The sequence below is a fragment of the Physeter macrocephalus genome, chromosome 7 (assembly GCF_002837175.3).
Source record: "Physeter macrocephalus isolate SW-GA chromosome 7, ASM283717v5, whole genome shotgun sequence".
Classification (NCBI taxonomy): domain Eukaryota; kingdom Metazoa; phylum Chordata; class Mammalia; order Artiodactyla; family Physeteridae; genus Physeter; species Physeter macrocephalus.
Genome location: NC_041220.1, coordinates 13902936 through 13920390, shown reverse-complemented (window position 1 = coordinate 13920390; position 17455 = coordinate 13902936). Strand labels below are relative to the sequence as shown.

The window sequence follows — 17455 nt, the reverse complement described above, 5'->3', positions numbered from 1 at the left end:
GTAGGCTGAATAATAGCCACCCAAAGGTCCCAGGTGAAACCTGTAGAAGTTACCTTGTAAGGAAAAAGGGTCTTTGCAGATGTGATAAAAATAAGGATCCTGAGGTGCAGAGATTATACTGGATTAACTGGGGAGGGGGATCGAAATCCAATCACATTTCCTTATCAGTGAGGAGAAGGGGATTTCATACACACAGAAGAGAAGGCAGTGTAGAGACAGAGGCAGAGATGGGAGTGGTGCCACCACAAGCAACTGGACGCCAGCAGCTACGAGAAGAAGCAATTTAGAGATCCAGAGCCAGCGTGGCCTTTTACCACCTTAGTCTAGTGAGGCCAATGTTGAACTTCTGGCTCCAAAACTCCAAAAGAATACATTTCTGTTATTTTAAGCCATCCAGTTTGTGTTGATTTATTATAGTAACCATAGAAACAAAGACAGCTCCGTTCCAAAAAACAAATCTGCAGCAGTTAAAGTCACAAATGACCTCCTAAATCCAACAGTCAATGCACTCAAGTTCCCCGCACTATGTGTGTGACACAGCTGATCACTCCCTCCTTTTTATTCTTTAGTTGGTGCAATGGTCAGTTTTATATGTTAACTTGGTTGGATATAGTCCCAGTTATTCAATCAAACACAAATATAGGGTTTTTTTTTTTTTTGAAGATGTGATTAAAGTCTAAAATAAGCTGACATTAAATGAGGAAGATTATCCAGATCATCTGAGTGGGCCTGGTTCAATAAGTTGAAAGGCCTTAAAATGAAAACAGAGGCTTTGCAGAAGAAGAAAAGAAAGGAGGAGGAGGAGGAGGAGGACAAGGATGAAAACGAGTAGGAGGGGAATGAGGACAGGGAGAAAGAGGAGAGATAATTCCAGCTGTTGACTGCATCTTCAGCGCCAGCCTGCCCTTCCTGACAGCCTGCCCTGCAGATTTCAGACTTGCCAAGACAGCTCCCACACCATGTAAGCCAGTTCCTTGCAATAAATATCATAATATATATTTCCTACTGGTTCTATTTCTTGGGTTCAGCTCTGATTGATACACTTGATTTCAAAGGTATCACACTCTCCTGGTTTCACTCCTATTTCACTGGCTGCTTCTTTTAGTCTCCTTTGCTCTTTCCTCATATTTCTTACTCTTACTGTTTGGAAGCCCAGGGCTCAGTGTTTGGATCTCTTTTCTCTATTTCACTCACTCAGTAAATGATTTTAAATATTATCCATGTGCTGATCCCTTGTATTTATTTTACTCTACAGCCTGGACCTCTTCCCTAAACCCTAGTCTTAAACACCCATCTCACATCTCCTCCGCAGGTTTCTAACAGGCATTTTAACATAACATTTCTAAATCTGAATTTCTCATTTTCTCCACGAAACTTACTCCTCCTGTAGTCTTCCCTTCCCAGTAAATAGCACCAATCTTTCCTATTGCTCAGACCAGAACTTTGAAATCATACTTGATTATCTCCCTTTCTTTTAATGCATGCCCAATATATTAACAAATAAAGTGGACTCTACCTTTGAAAATATCCCAAACAGGTCCTCTCTCTCTTGACTTGCTCCAAAATACCATAATGTTTTGCCTGTATTATTGCATTAAGCTCCTAAATGGTCTCTTTTCTTCTGTCCTTGTTACCATGTGTACACACACAAACACAGACACACACACACACACACTATTCTCGATAGATAAGCTAGCAATCTAAAATATTCCAAAATAGAAATCAAATCACATCACTTCTCTGTTCCAAACCCTCTGGTAGCTTTATGATTCAGAATAAAAGCCAAAGGTCTTTCAATGGCTTATCAGGCTTCATATGGGTCAACTCCCGCCACTATTTTTCTCCCTTCCTTGGATCCAACCACACTAGTCTTTTCAATTTCCTTGAACAAACAGGGAAAGCCTCTGCCTCAGGAGTTTTTAAATTTGGTCATCCTTTGCTGCATGCGTTCTTGCCCCGGGCCCACATGGCTTGCTCCATTACCTCCATCTCAGTCATCTGCTCAAATATCACTTCATTGGCGACATCATTCATGTTAATCCCAGGCAAAATTACAATCTCTTTCCTGTATCTATACTCTATCCCTTGTCCCGTCTTTATTTTCCTCCCCAGCACTGATCAGCATTTGATGTACAATATATATTATACATGTTTATTTAGTTTCTGTCTCCTACCACTCGAATATAAGTTCCTTACGGTCAAGCATCTTTGTTTTGTTCACTGCCAGATTTGGGGGGTGTTTAATACAGTGCTTGGCACATAGTAAGTATTTAATAAATACTTCATGAGTAAATGAATGACTAAATGTACTTCTGCTTATGACTGGGTAGATCCATAAACCAGTGTGAACAAATGTAAGAACATTTAACAGGACAATCACAAAATCTTTATCAGGCGCAGTCATTTTCGATCTTATTTTTGTAACGTTGCTTATTGGCTTGATTGCTTCCCAGATTACTTCGGTGGAAATTATTTTGTGTGCTAACCTTTTTCAGTAATGTGTCTGTCAGGATGTAATTAATACCTATTCGATCTGTTTTTAAATTGCTCGAAGTTAAAGGTTCAAGGATGGAAGAGGAAGAAAGGGCTTTACAAAAATCATACAACACATGGTTTTAGTTAGAGATTCAAGACAAAAAAATCAGGAGCTACTCTAGGTGTGTCAGAATTAACTTAACTGAACCTCCCTTATTCTATAAAGTTTATTTTTCCTGATTTGTATGGCATGTGCCTCGATTAGACTTGGCAGTATACAGCTGTTTGAGAGCAGGATGTAGAGGCAACTGTCCACAGCCAGATGGAGGCTCCCATGCTTCACTGCTGGGAAACAACAGTACAGCAGTGACTTAGTGACTCCATTGTTAACTGAATGACTCTTTTACCTCACAAAATTTTTTGACTTGGTGGCACAATAATGTAACTGTATTAGAAGAACATGCCGTGTACCTGGGAAGGAGGGATGGCTAAGAGTACTCTAAGGGTTTTCGCTGATTGTACTCAGGAGTGCAGAAGCCCTGATTTACCTCGCATGGATGAACAGTGTGACACCTTGTTGCTTAAAAATTGCTTATGTTTAAACTACACTCCAGAGCTAAAGGGCCATGCAGATGTCCCATTATTGAATAGCATACGGACATTTCCAGGGCTGTTAAAAATGATCACACCTACCATCTGCTTTTACTGGGGCTCACTGTATATATACGGTTCTAAGAGAGAAGTATATGCCTTTCATTGTAGCTCAGGAGACCTATTTGTAGAAGGAAAAGGAAGCAGGGAAGGCACTTGTGAACTTGCAAGAGAAACTTTATGCTTCAATAATGGTCTCTTTCTTAACAATGTGGCAGTTTTGAATCTCAGAGAGGACAAAAATATTTTAACATAAAGACCGTCATTTTAAAAATTTGTAACTTAAGTCTTTAGATATCCAACTAAGTCCACTTTGGTGGTAAGGGCTAAAGTGATTGTGGCATTTTCTGCTTGGATTTCACAACTCGCTAGTTGCTGGCACAAATTTATCTGAGTTCAAAAATCAGCCCCAACTGTGTTGTGACTTCAGATGACTACATGGGAAAGGAAAGGGCCTGAAAGAATAGTTGTTCTTTTCAGCGATAACAGGAGTGATGGTTTACCTTCTGTGACTCATTACTTCCTAGGTCTGTTCATAGCCCGTATCTTCTTCCATTAACTTACATTTAATTTTCCCCCCAGCTTTTGAATTCTCTTCAGTGTCAAGCACCAAGCTAAGCATATAGCACATCCTCAGTCAGTGCCTGGCAAGTGAAATCATATTTACAGAGCATGGACAGGGCGCAAGATGCAGGGGTATATGCGCTGTGGAAAAGGCCGTGCCCCTGCTCCTTATACTTTTGTCTCAAAGACAAGGGGAGAAGGACCACAGCTATTCCTCTAGAAATAGCCACTACAGCAAGAAAACTATATAAGTTGTGAAATATGTTTCATTCTTATTTTCCTCTAAAAATATAAAATTACTATGTTAATAGTAAATTAAAATTAGATAAAATTAGTATGTTAATTACTAAAGCAAAGAAATTTATGAGGGCCATCTTGTGAAAGGCCCTGTCACAATCATGTCAGATGGTACTCCATCCTATGAATGAGAATAAAAATTTACAAAGCCTGTCCTGATAAAGGAGATAATGGACAGATTCCATGGATCTGTCACACTAATAAAATAAGCATATTCTCTGAAAAGAGAGGAGCAAATAATAGTTTACATTCAATATTTTATGTGCTTGTCAGTCTTAACATCTCTAAATCATCTGAAAATTCAAATTATTTTTATTAGTGTTGAAAAGCCTACCAGAAGTTTACCTTAGTTACCACGAAATGATATGTTTGCTGTTTCTTACCTTCTGAGTCTAGTTTTTGTAAATTATAATATGATTAATATTTAATTCAGCGTTCAGGGTATACCAAACACTGTGAGGGCCACTTAATCTTAAGAAAAACCTACCACAATGTCCTACTGTTTTCCTCACTTTATAGATTACAGAGTGTCATGTTAAACAACTTGCCCAAACTAACTTGCTTATTACATGGCAGACCCAAAATTATGACCATGGCCCCTTGACCTTCAAGCCTGTGCTCTTAACCACTGGCCTGACGCTTTCTGACGTGAGATAGAATGGGAAACAAGAAAGATGAAACAATTCAGTGCCTTAGAGCTTTCAGCTGCATACGTATAAAGTAATTAAAAAGTGACTTGTATACTCTTGAATTCTTCTACGGTAAGATGTAAATGAAGTATCTTAGTTTGTGTTCAGAGTACACAGAACTGTAAAAGCATAATCAGCGTATGATTTGAAAATGTTACCATGAGCAGAAATGACCGTAAGGTCAGTTTTACTGACTACTCATCTTGGTTGAAGTTCCCTAAAATGATCACATAGTCCACCTTCATCAATACTATAGCATTATACACATGTGAGCATATGCTTATTTTGAAGACACTATCAAAAATCACAGCAATCATGATACCAGAAATACCAAAGGTGACAGATTCCTGATGCCTTTAAGGCCTGGAGCTGCTTCTTGTTCTAGTTAAACATCACTGATCTCTCCAGGGCACTAGAGTGCATCAGGCAAGCCTGGAATCATGGCTAGGCAGAGCAGAAATGACTACTAACGCTTGGCCAATGTTTAACTTGGAATGTTCCAAGTATGAATACTTGGTATTCAAAACCATAGCTAGAAATGAGAATTAGTAACAATCAGTTGCATCAGAACTTTGGTTTCTTTGGATCACATCCGTTTCCCATCTTCATAAACTATCCACACCCTGCCCTCCAGGTCATCGCAGCCAGTAGGATGAAATTGGGAAGTCAGGTTTTTGTTAATGAAGAGGCAGCAGACTATTGTGGTTAGAGGCACTGACGCTAGAATGACATTATCTAGCTCCAGTCCCACCTCTGCTGCTTGCTGAGCCTTGGGCAGATTTATCTCTCAGTACTCCCCTGTACCCCTGTAACAACTCCATACTTTGTCATAAGGATTAAGGAAGTCAAAGCATATAAAGCACCTGAAACAGTATCTGACATATGTCAGTGCTAGTATTATTATATTATTACTAATACTACCTTTCTTAGTTGTGAAAAAGATAATATTCAAGGAAGTGTTTTTCAAACTATTTTATCCCTTCAGTAGATCATGAAATTAGTTTAATTTTCTTGCTTTGCATAAAAACTGAAATATAATCATGTAAAATAGAATAAATAAATAACATTAGAACTCAATGCACACGGTATAGATAAATATTATTCAATATTTTGTGGAACAAATACATATATGTATTCTCAGTTGTATCTGAAGGGTATTTCTTAATGTAATTATGGCCCAAAACATTTGAAAAACACTGGCTTAGTATTATCATACAGAAAGTATGGCAGCTTTATATCTGTGCAAAAGGGAATTTTAAAGTTTTGTTGCAGTTCTAATGTCAAACATTTAATTCATTCATAAATTCAACATTTACTTATAGAACATTTTCTATTGTAGGCACTCCACTATGATCTGGAGGAAAAAAATGACAAGAAAATTTGACATAATCCTTGCCTCAATGGACCTTACAACTTAATGGGAAAACACTCTTTATCAAATAAGTATATACTAATATAACTAACTAATTATGAGATACATTATTCCAACTTCTTACAAATATAAAGAGCTAAACTAAGAAATAAACTAAGGGTCAATTATAAAGGAATAGAAAATAATCTCACCAAAAACTAGGAGTAAGAAACAACACTTAAAGATGCATACAAAGCTGGGAACACCCTATAATGTTCCGTAATTAACTGAAGGAGTTGGGAAAAAGTGCAAACGTGGTTTGGGATATTTGTTTTTAACTAAATTTCTATTTATCTTATTATTTCTACCATCTAATATTCATCAAATTGCCACTAATCCAGAGAGTCAGAGTCAGTAGCTTGTATAGCATATTTAGTAAATCTTTAGTAAAATCAATTAATAGCTCTTAAAATTTATATCTATATATATTTAATGTAATTTGAATAAAAATCACAGTAGTGTCTTATCAGGAATTAGATATTTTTGCTGGAGGAATAAAAGGTAATATTATACATTTTTAGTGGAAATGTGGAGTGTTACAGCCTTTAGGCATGTGATTATCAATATCTACTAAAATTAAAATTATGCATATCTTTGGCTGGGCAATTTCATGTTGGGGAATCTATTCCAATTTATTCCAGGATTAAAGGTAAATGATATTTACTGCAACATTTTTAAAGTAACCAAGAATTGTAAATAAGGTCATGGCCTACTGATACGGGAGTGAGTGAACACAATGTGAAAAATTCCTTCCATGACTTTATTATACAGTCATTTCAAAGACTGAATTAGACCTATGCCTGATGACTTAGAGTGGTAAAGAGATTTCCATGAGGAAATTCTGAGTGAGAAAAGCAAGATATTGAAAATGTGTATATAGTAAGATACCATTTTGGGTAAGATAAATAATGACCAAAATGTTGTACATATGTATATTTAGGTATGTATAGGTGTGTGTTTTCATATACATGAAAGTACGTGTGTATATGTGGTATATGTACATGGTTATATGAGTATAGAGAAAAATACGGATTGAATAACACTAGGCTATTAATATGCTAAGTGGAAAGGCAAGAATGAGGGGCAGGATGTTGATGGGATGGAAGAAGAAAAAAGGACAAAAAATATCCACAATAAAAACAAGTATTATTTGGTCTTATTTATGTAAATTTGCATGTCTGTGTGAAAGAGAGGGGGAGGATAAAGAATAGAAAAATGGTTGCATAAAAGGAAACCATAAATGAAAAGACAACCCACAGAATGGGAGAAAATATTTGGTAACAATGTGACCGACAAGGGATTAATCTCCAAATATACAAACAGCTCATGCAGCTCAATATCAAAAAAGAAAAAAAACCCAATGAAAAAATGGGCAGAAGATCTAAATAGACATTTCTCCAAAGAAGATGGCCAAAAGCACATGAAAAAATGTTCAACATTACTAATTATTAGAGAAATGCAAATCAAAACTACAATGAGGTATCACCTCACACTGGTCAGAGAGGCCATCATCAAAAAGTCTACACACAATAAATGCTGGAGAAGGTGTAGAGAAAAGGAAATCTTCCTACTCTGTTGGTGGAAATGTAAATTTGTACAGCCACTATGGAGAATAGTATGGAGGCTCCTTAAAAAACTAAAAATAGAGCTACCATATGATCCAGCAATCCCACTCCTGGGCATATATCTGGAGAAAACAAGACTTCAAAAAGATACATGCACCCCAACGTTCACTGCAGCACTATTTACAATAGCGAAGACACGGAAGCAACCTAAATGTCCCTCAGTAGATTAACGGATAAAGAAGATGTGGTATATATATACAATGGGATATTACTCAGCCATAAAAAGAATGAAATAATGCCATTTGCAGCAACATGGACAGACCTAGAGATTGTCATACTAAGTGAAGTAAGTCAGGCAGAGAAAGACAAATATCATATGATATTGCTTATATGCAGAATATAAAAAAATATATACATATAAACTTATTTACAAAACAGAAACACACTCACAGACTTAGAGAATGAACTTATATTTACCGGGGGGAAGGATAGTGGGGAGAGGGATAGATTGGGAGTTTGGGATTGACATATACACACTGCTATATATAAAAGAGATAATCAACGTGGACCTACTATATAGCACAGAGAACTCTACTCAGTACTCTGTAATAACCTATATGGGAAAACAATCTGAAAAAGAATAGATATATGTATAAATGAATCACTTTGCTGTACACCTGAAACTAACACAACATCTAAATCAACTATACTCCGATATAAAATAAAATTAAAATAAATAAATAAATATTATAGTTCCCCAAATTCATACATAGATGACTGTTAATAAAGTGTTAAAGAAATATAAGAGCAAAGACAATACAGAAAGAAAAATAAATAAATCAGTTGATGTTGACGCCTGTCAGTAAAGATTAAATATGAACATATGTGTTAAGTGAAGACTAAGATTTTTCATGTTCTCTAGATACGATAGTTACTATTTTTCTAATTACACCACAGAAATCTGTTACTGGACTAGATTTGTAATGTCCCTTTGCCTTGAGGATACCTCTCCCCCATCCCATCTCTCCTTATCACACGCTCACACTCACAAACACCAACTCACAAGCAGTCACATGCCATAGAATTGCTCCTGCAAAACCAGACTTTAGCATCAGCCGACAAGCAACTTTGAGAAACTTTAACATGAAATTTATTGTTAACGCACTACAAAGCTATTGCCATTTTTATGAACTATTGGGCAGTTTTGTTAGATTTTAAACCTTTAAGTGAGTCAATGCCTTACACAATGTGTCTTTTGTGAAGATAAAAAGGAACACATTTCTCTCAGTGCCAAGCATAACCGTGTCCCTAAGCTCTTTAACATACGCTGAAAACTGCATAACCGATCTAGACTTGTTATCTGGGCCTCTAGAAAGAGTGGTGTTAAACTTTACTCCTAGCTTCACATATTTTTATTACCTTATTGGCTCTTTACTCTAATTTTCTCACTTATCTTTAGTTGTTTTAACATGGCAATATTTTAAAGCCATACTGAATGTTTTAGGATCAATGTAGGTTATGCATACATATACACAAATAACAATAAGGGCCCTGAAAAAAGAAGCAGACACTCCAACACTGCCTTGTGTGGAACACAGAAGAAAATAGGTCTTAGCAACACAGACCAAGGGTGACTACCCTTCCTTGACAAGGAGGAATTGTAAATTGATATCATAATGCATGTTATATTAGTTGAATATCTTTACCTAAAAGAAACTAAATATATGTATATGTAGATGTTATAGAAACAAATCCACTTCTTGTGTTTTTAAGTTCTCAAAATAAAGAATCTCTATAATATATGTGCACCAACATGTGTGGATACCTGAACTTCAGGAAGCCAAACTGACTATTAAAGAGTGGGCACAATTAGGTGACTAGTATCCCTTAAAGAATTCTCTCTGTGGAAACCTAACAATCTCTGGTTTTGCCATATGTTTCAAAGTATTCCAGTAAGTTACTTTATAGAACAACAGATGTATAAGGTACCAGTTTTTTTGAAATTGCATTGAATCCAGTCACTTAAAAAAAAAAGTACAGGCGGAACAGTTACCCCTATATTCTTTGTTTCAGCTAACATTTTTCTTCTATAAGTTTATTTGATTGTGTCAGCATGATAATAGAAGCCAAAAAGGTTCATTATGCTCTCATTCAAACAAAATGACTAACAGTTAATCATCTACCTATGGAGCTTCTTTTCTTTGCACAAAATTTTACCACACTTTGGTACAAAACTTTAGAGGATCATAAATGATCATTTCTAACTGACATATACATACAATGAATTTATCATTTAAAAAATAGATTTAATTTCCTAAAAGGTTTCTTGCTCTATTACAGCCTTTTTGGCAAAAGAATGTATGTTGTTTCACACTTAATCAAACAAATACTACATCTGTCTTGAAAGAAAATTATAGGAAAGAATTTAGATCACTAAGAATGATTCAGTCAAGGAATAGAAAATCAATGTAATATTTTAAGAAAGCAAAACTACTTCTCATTTTAACAAGTCTATTATTCACACAACATGGGGAAAAAAATAAAAATTAAGCATAGGAAACATAATTATTAGGAGAAATTCAAGAACACAAATAAATTTGGGAACCTCGTGTGAAGAGACATCTTTAAACCTTCGCAAGAATAAGTCAAAATTTTTACTATCAACACAAACTTTTACTTTGACACAAAAATTTTTACTATAAACACAAACGTTTACTTTGACACAGTTCAATTCTAACAGAATATGTGAAAGGATAGTCTCATTTTTAATGTATGTAATAAAAAAATGATGTAGATAAGGAAGCTCAGAATTATGTGGTAACCAACTCTCTTTGGACAGATGGTGCACCTGAGGCAGTAAGACTCCATTTCTCCTGCAAGATGGTGGCCATCTAAGGGCAATGCTGGTGCTGCACAAGGGGCAGGGTACCACCTGTCTATCACCAACCGCGTCGGGAATCCCCCAGGCAATGCATGCATTTAGCACAAGTTCTGAAGTCTTGAGCCCTCTGCAGCTGATACTTGGTATGAACAGAAGTACACCATTTAAAGGTGGCTCAAGTACACAGTAGATCCCTGAGTCTAACAATAATTTTGACTACATTTTTATTGTTTTGACATTTTCTGATGTTTATATCAATACAATTGCTGCATCATCTCGGCAATATTGTACTGGAGAAACAACGTTAAAATTAAGCCACTGAGTACATTCATGATGCCTGTATCCCTGTCTGCAATATGAGAAGCATTCAATGAAAAGTGTAACATCATTTGAAGATACTGTCAATAAAATATGATGGGAAAAAGTACCAAATCTATACGAAAAAAATACATTTCTTGACACAAGACATATGTTAAAAATACATTTGGGTAAATTTTATTATGTAGAGACACTTTATCAGGGTTAAATAACTTTAGTCATGTCATTTAAGTGCAACTATCAGAGATGGTAAAGTTGAGACAGGAGGGGAGGACGTGTCCTCTAATTTATCCATTCAGACCTTCAACCACTCACTGAAAACACATTATGAGATTTTATGCCTGAAATTCTGACAGATTGCTACTGATGAAACTAGTGTAACGAAGAAATTTCAACTGGGTTTTGCTTCCAGAATTGGCCATACAATATCAGACCAATTATCATGGACTACAGTGAATGTATTCATTCCATTAAATGAATTTTGCCTCTTCTAATACAACAAAAGTATATTGACACATCCATTTAGCTAATATGCTGATAGCACATATTTATATGGTAGTGAAATATTTTAAATGCCATTTGAAGCAAAATAAAAAGAAGCAAATGTCTTTCAGTTAAGTTAAACTCTTAATCTCTTCTTAATTCATTGTAACTTTTCTGAATTCCTCTTTGCCATGAGAAATGCTCTGAAGGCATATTCTCTCCTTTCAGAGGCTATGAAGCAACTGGAAGTTACTGAGTGGTGTTTGAAACCGGCTTTTGAGGTTCTACCTGCCTTGCCTTAGGACAGCACTGTGAAGACTTCCTTCTCTGCAGTTTCCTGCCTGCTTGAAGTGAAGCATCTGGGTTCTCCTCTCACTGTCACCCTGGTGACAATGGCAGTTCATCTCTGAATAAACAGGTAATTCAGGTAAAGTCCGATACGTCCTCCTTCCTACACTTCTATTCCAGGGTCTTTTCTCTCATAAATAGAACAGTAAAGATGCAGGAAAAAACAACATATATTTTCCAGCATCTTCATAAGCCTTATTCAACTTCATGGTGATTTTTTTTTTTTTTTCAATAAGGTGATTGATTACTTGGGTGTCTAAACTACAATACCAGTTCACTTCTTTTTATTCTTCTCTCACTTAGATTATATATAATATATAGAGAAAAGACCTAATTTTTTTTGCCAAGTATCTAGTGCTGGGTATTTTATTTTATCTTTTCTTATTTTAGCTTCACAATAATCCTATCACTATTTTGCTCACCTTAAGAGTAAGGAAACTTCTGCTAGAGTTAAGTCTTAGGGAAATGCTGATTTTCTATTATATCAACTTTTACTTCATAGAATTTAGTTCTCTATTAATTTCAGAGGAATGATGAACTTTATGCAAAGGAATTATAATTTGGAAAATAATTTGTTTCAGAAGGCAAAGCATAATCTTGTGGGAGGGACTCATCTAAACACTGTATATAACACTGGTTGGATTAAGATAAATTCCACAACCAATGTACAAAGTCCTTTGTTAAGACAAAACAAAACAAACAGAAACAGAAAAAAAAAATAGGAAAGTGTTTCCTGATTGAAGGGATCAGAAGAGTTCCAAGGAGGAAATGGTCTTTGAGATAGGTCTTGAATGATAGATTTTTGTAAGGTGTGTATATTGGAGGTTGAGGCTGGGAGAAGGGGTTTTAAGGAAACTACCAGGTGAAGTTAATGGCACAAGCACAGACAAGATGTATGAACTAAAGGAGAGCATGTAGTTCTCAAAAACTGGAAAGTAGATTTAGGCTTCAAAAAGGAGGAAGACCAATTTGAAAATAGTACCAAGTTTGGACATGGGAAAAAAATTAGGTCGCAGGTACTTCTGGGAGATAGTCCCTAGTAGTATAGATTTCACTGGCGTACTTGAAGATTTTTGGTTCATCCATCCTCCTAATAAACTACACTGGGTGCTGCAACTCATTCATTATCGTCAAGCCAACATTCCAGTAACCCTGACTTACAAGAGATGGCTTCAACTTGTATGGTGCTCAGAGTCTACTTTTATAGTATACTCAAGCCTTTCGCTTATATAATCGTTCTGTTTTGTTTTTCACATCCGTCACAATTTATTGCAGTATTTTATGTAAATTCAAGGGCATATTCACAATAGGCAGGGAAAAAAAGGTTTTTCTTCTGACATATATTGTTATTTGAAGTTCAGATACATCTAGGCATAAATTACAGTTTCACTCCAAAGAAACTACACAGTTTATTGACATCCAAAGACTGTTAAAGTCTTAACACAAAATAATTTAGATAGACTAAAAATCATTTTTCCTGGATTTAGAAAAATAGTTTAGTCTTTGTAGATCCGATTTAGTGTGCAGAATTTTATTTTAGAACAACATAAATTGCCTTGATTACCAATTCTGCAATCTTATTCCTACAGCAGTAGGAAGAATTATACTGTCACTATCATCTCTTGACTTTCATAGCACTCCAAATGCTTGTTTAAAAAGTATGAATTTAATTTATATTTTAGCATTTGCAGTATAATGATTTTGCTAAATTTAAACAAATTTTCACAACCTTTATTTTCCCATTAACTTACATATTTGGTCTTAAGCATATCAGGAGCTTATACTTAATTTCCTTCCCTTCCACAAAATCTTTTATAAAAATAGTAAATACAGAAAAAAATATATGTATATAAAATCATTCGTGTTTTAAATATCACTGGAATTTTGCAATGTCAACTATTTAGTATTGTTTTGAATATATCCAGTTAAAAAGGCAAATTTGTGTTGACCTGAGACATATAGTTCCTGACATTTCTCATCTTATATGTTTTATTTTTCTTCTTTACATGATAGAAGCTTACATATAGAAGATTAACTATCTTTCTTGTATAAAAATGTACAATAATAAGCAACATCTAGACATGTTTGGCCAAAGGAGAAGTATCAGGACAGATAGGATTTCCCAGCCATGAAGAATTCTAATATCCTATGACTGAGAGGATCTTTTAAGGCATTTGAAGTGCTCAGACTCATTCAACAACATAAAAATACCATGGTTCAACCACTTAAATTTACTTGGGCAATATTTGTAATACAATTTGCTTTCTCAGGAAGTAGGTATTACATATTGGACATACAATTTTTATAGAGTGTTTCTAATTATACAAGTGTGCCTGTGATTGCTGGTATAGTATATGAAGTCAGATGACACATTAAGAAATTGAAAAGTTTCTGTGGTTTAAGAAAACTCACCCAATGCTGAATCATTCTGCTTCCTGTTATGCAGTTAAGTTAGAAGAAATAATGTGTATGACATCGATTCATTTAATCACGTACCCATTCCCTTCCTCCCTCATTCACCCAATATTTACTGAGCATCTACTATGTGGGCCAGGTGTTATAGACATAATGACTGATATACCTTCAGTTTTAAGGAACAAGACCTCTTAATAACACAAAGCTGTACCAAAGGGTAACAAAATATGTTCTTTATAGTCTAATATTCTAACTGTATTTTTATTCACAGATTTCAGAAAAAATATACTATTTCTTCAAGATAATATAACTATAAAATTATGTATATAAAATTTGTTGTAATTCTGCAGAAAATAAACAGATATACATATGCACTAAGATCTTGTCCCACCTTTAAAAAAATGTGTTGAGGCAATTGAAAAATAAAGCCCTTCTATTGCATTCATTTCTTTTCAACTATGATGAAAAACTTCAGTGGTTAACCCTATGTCTTCTAATATTTTCAATTTGCATTTAAAGAAATAGAAAGTAAAAATAGGCAAAAAGTATTATTGTGATTTCACTTCCTCCCTTTGATACAAATGAATCAAGCTATTGTTATATGGGTACATTAGGGCAACAAATTGAAGACTTCAACACTAATAAAAGGAGATAAGAAGCTGCCAGTAAGAAAGTATGGAAAAGTAGAAAATTTGACATCCTCTAAGGAACGGAAAATCACACTAGATATGAAAAAAATGACTGCTGGTGCAAAAGTAATGAACAGTGAAACCTAACTATAAAATGTTTGATGCCTGGAACTACAGAGTATACCCGTTAATATACTTCTATGACATGAAATATTATAGAGATTGAGTTAGGTGCTTCCAGTGTATAAAGTATGACCTGAGATTAAATTCTGAAATGATCATGAATTCTGTGAACCCACTGGAGTTCATCTGTTCTCTGAAAGCACAGTAAAGATGAGTGGTAACTAAACTCCCAGTTCAGTGTTTTCTAAATTGTCTGAAGCTGCTTATTTAGCTACTTGCGGGGCTTTACTTACTTTGAAAAAGTAGGCAATAGGCAGGAAAGTCAGATGTAGTATATAAATTCTTCCCAATGCACACAGTGAACCATCACAGAGCATTAACTGAGCTCCTAGGGTCCCTATGTCAATTCCCAGAGGCCGTGAGAATTAACTGCCCCTACACAACTCCCAAGCTGATAGGTCTCAAAGTTTAGAAAAATTTAACATTATTAAAATATATACCCCTAGGCTTCGTTCTCAGAAATCTTGATTGTATGTTCAGGGCTTTGTAATTTTCATAAAATTCTGGGTGATTATGATATGTTAGACATTGGTAACTCATTTTGAGCAGAGACTTGGGGCAAGGTTTGAGAGTCCCAATTATATACCAACAGTGTTTCCAGAGAAAAAGTATCATTTTGTATAAATAAAGTACCATTGATCAGAAAGGGACTTTTTTTGGCCACATCAGACCTCAGTGGCTATAACCACTGGGGTATATTTAGTTATGTTAATACAATTTAAAAGAACATAATATTTAATAAAGCATGCTTTCCCATCCTGTATATTATGGACACAAATTTCAAAAATGTTTGGTGAAATTAGAGAGGACAAGAGGTTGTGGACAGACCTAAGAGATTGCTCGAGTGTTACTGCTTTGGTCCCTGTAGCTGTTTGTACTACCTGAGGGCAGACCTATACAAAAGAATTGCCAAAATTCTTTAAAGCAAAGAGATCCTCATAGGAAACAGCAATTCTTTCCTTTCTAGAGCAGCTCAAACTTTGTAGCTTAGCCGAAGTAGTAGAATCAATCTCAAGATCTCATATTAAAGAATAATGTTCTTTGTTTGGCTAATACTCCATTGCATATATGTACCACATCTTCTTTATCCATTCCTCTGTTGATGGACATTTTGGTTGGTTCCATGACCTGGCTATTGTAAATAGTGCTACAATGAACACTGGGGTGCATGTATCTTTTCGAATTACTGTCTTCTCCGGATATATGCCCAGGGGTGGGATTGCTGGGTCGTACGGTAGTTCTATTTTTAGTTTTTTAAGGAACCTCCATATTGTTCTCCATAGTGGCTGTATCAATTTACATTCCCACCAACAGTGTAGGAGGGTTCCCTTTTCTCCACACCCTCTCCAGCATCTATTATTTGTAGCTTTTTGATGATGGCCATTCTGACCTGTGTGAGGTGGTACCTCACTGTAGCTTTGATTTGCACTTCTCTAATGATTAGTGATGTTGAGCATCTTTTCATGTGTTTGTTGACCATCTGTGTGTCTTCTTTGGAGAAATATCTATTTAGATCTTCTGCCCATTTTTTGATTGCGTTGTTTTTTTGATATTGAGCTGCATGAGCTATTTGTATATTTTTGGAGATTAATCTCTTGTTGGTTGCTTTGTTTGCAAATATTTTCTCCCATTCTGAGATGTAGAAAACAAACTTACGGTTACCAGGGGGGAAACGGGAGGGGGAGGGATAAATTGAGAGATTGGGATTGACATGTACACACTACTATATATAAAATAGATAACTAATAAGGATCTACTGTATAGCACAGGGAATTCTGCTCAATATTCTGTAATGGCCTATATGGGAAAAGAATGTAAAAAAAAGTGGATATATGTATATGTATAACTGAATCACTTTGCTGTACACCTGAAACTAATACATTGTAAATCAACTATACTCCAATAAAATTTTTTTAAAGATAAAGAATAATGTGATAAACACTTACCTCATTTTCCTTCTGTTTTCTCCACTCTACCAGTCAACAATGGAATGAAAATGAAAGAATATATTTTGTTCCATCATTCTTTTTTAATTGTATGGTAAGCCTAAGTGAAGATGAGATTAGTTTTGTTTGTTTGCTATTCAACACTCTTATTTTATAGAATAAATTTTGGTAATGTTCTAGAAGGTTAGTGTTTATCATTATTTTATAATATTATAAAAAGAAGTGAATCATAAGTTTTCCTTGTAGGAGAAAGATTATATGATTCCCAGCTTTCTTTATATGTGGTCTGACATTTTGAGGATGTAGAATGAGCAATTTAAAGCAAAAAGCAACTTCAGATATTTCCTATTTATTTTACCCAGAGCAGTGAACATACTAACTCAAAACTGTACAGCTTGGTAGTAGTAAGAGACAGGACTAGGGTCCAGATTTCCCAAACTTCCAATTCCCTACAACTGCTTCACAGAATTATGCTGATTGCATTGGCAAATTTGGAGACAGATTGCCTGGTTTCAAGTTCCAGCTTTCCGACTCACTTTATATCCTTGATTCTTTTAAAAAGGTAAATCAGATTATGTCATTCCTATTTTCAAAAATCTC

At 35.2% G+C, this 17455-nt stretch overlaps 1 protein-coding gene across 2 annotated transcripts in view; it reads right to left on the bottom strand.

Moving 5' to 3' along the window:
• The window catches only part of GRID2 (glutamate ionotropic receptor delta type subunit 2), a 1406179-nt gene that overhangs the window by 453234 nt on the left and 935490 nt on the right, over window positions 1-17455 (bottom strand). The gene's annotated exons all lie outside the window — the stretch shown is intronic.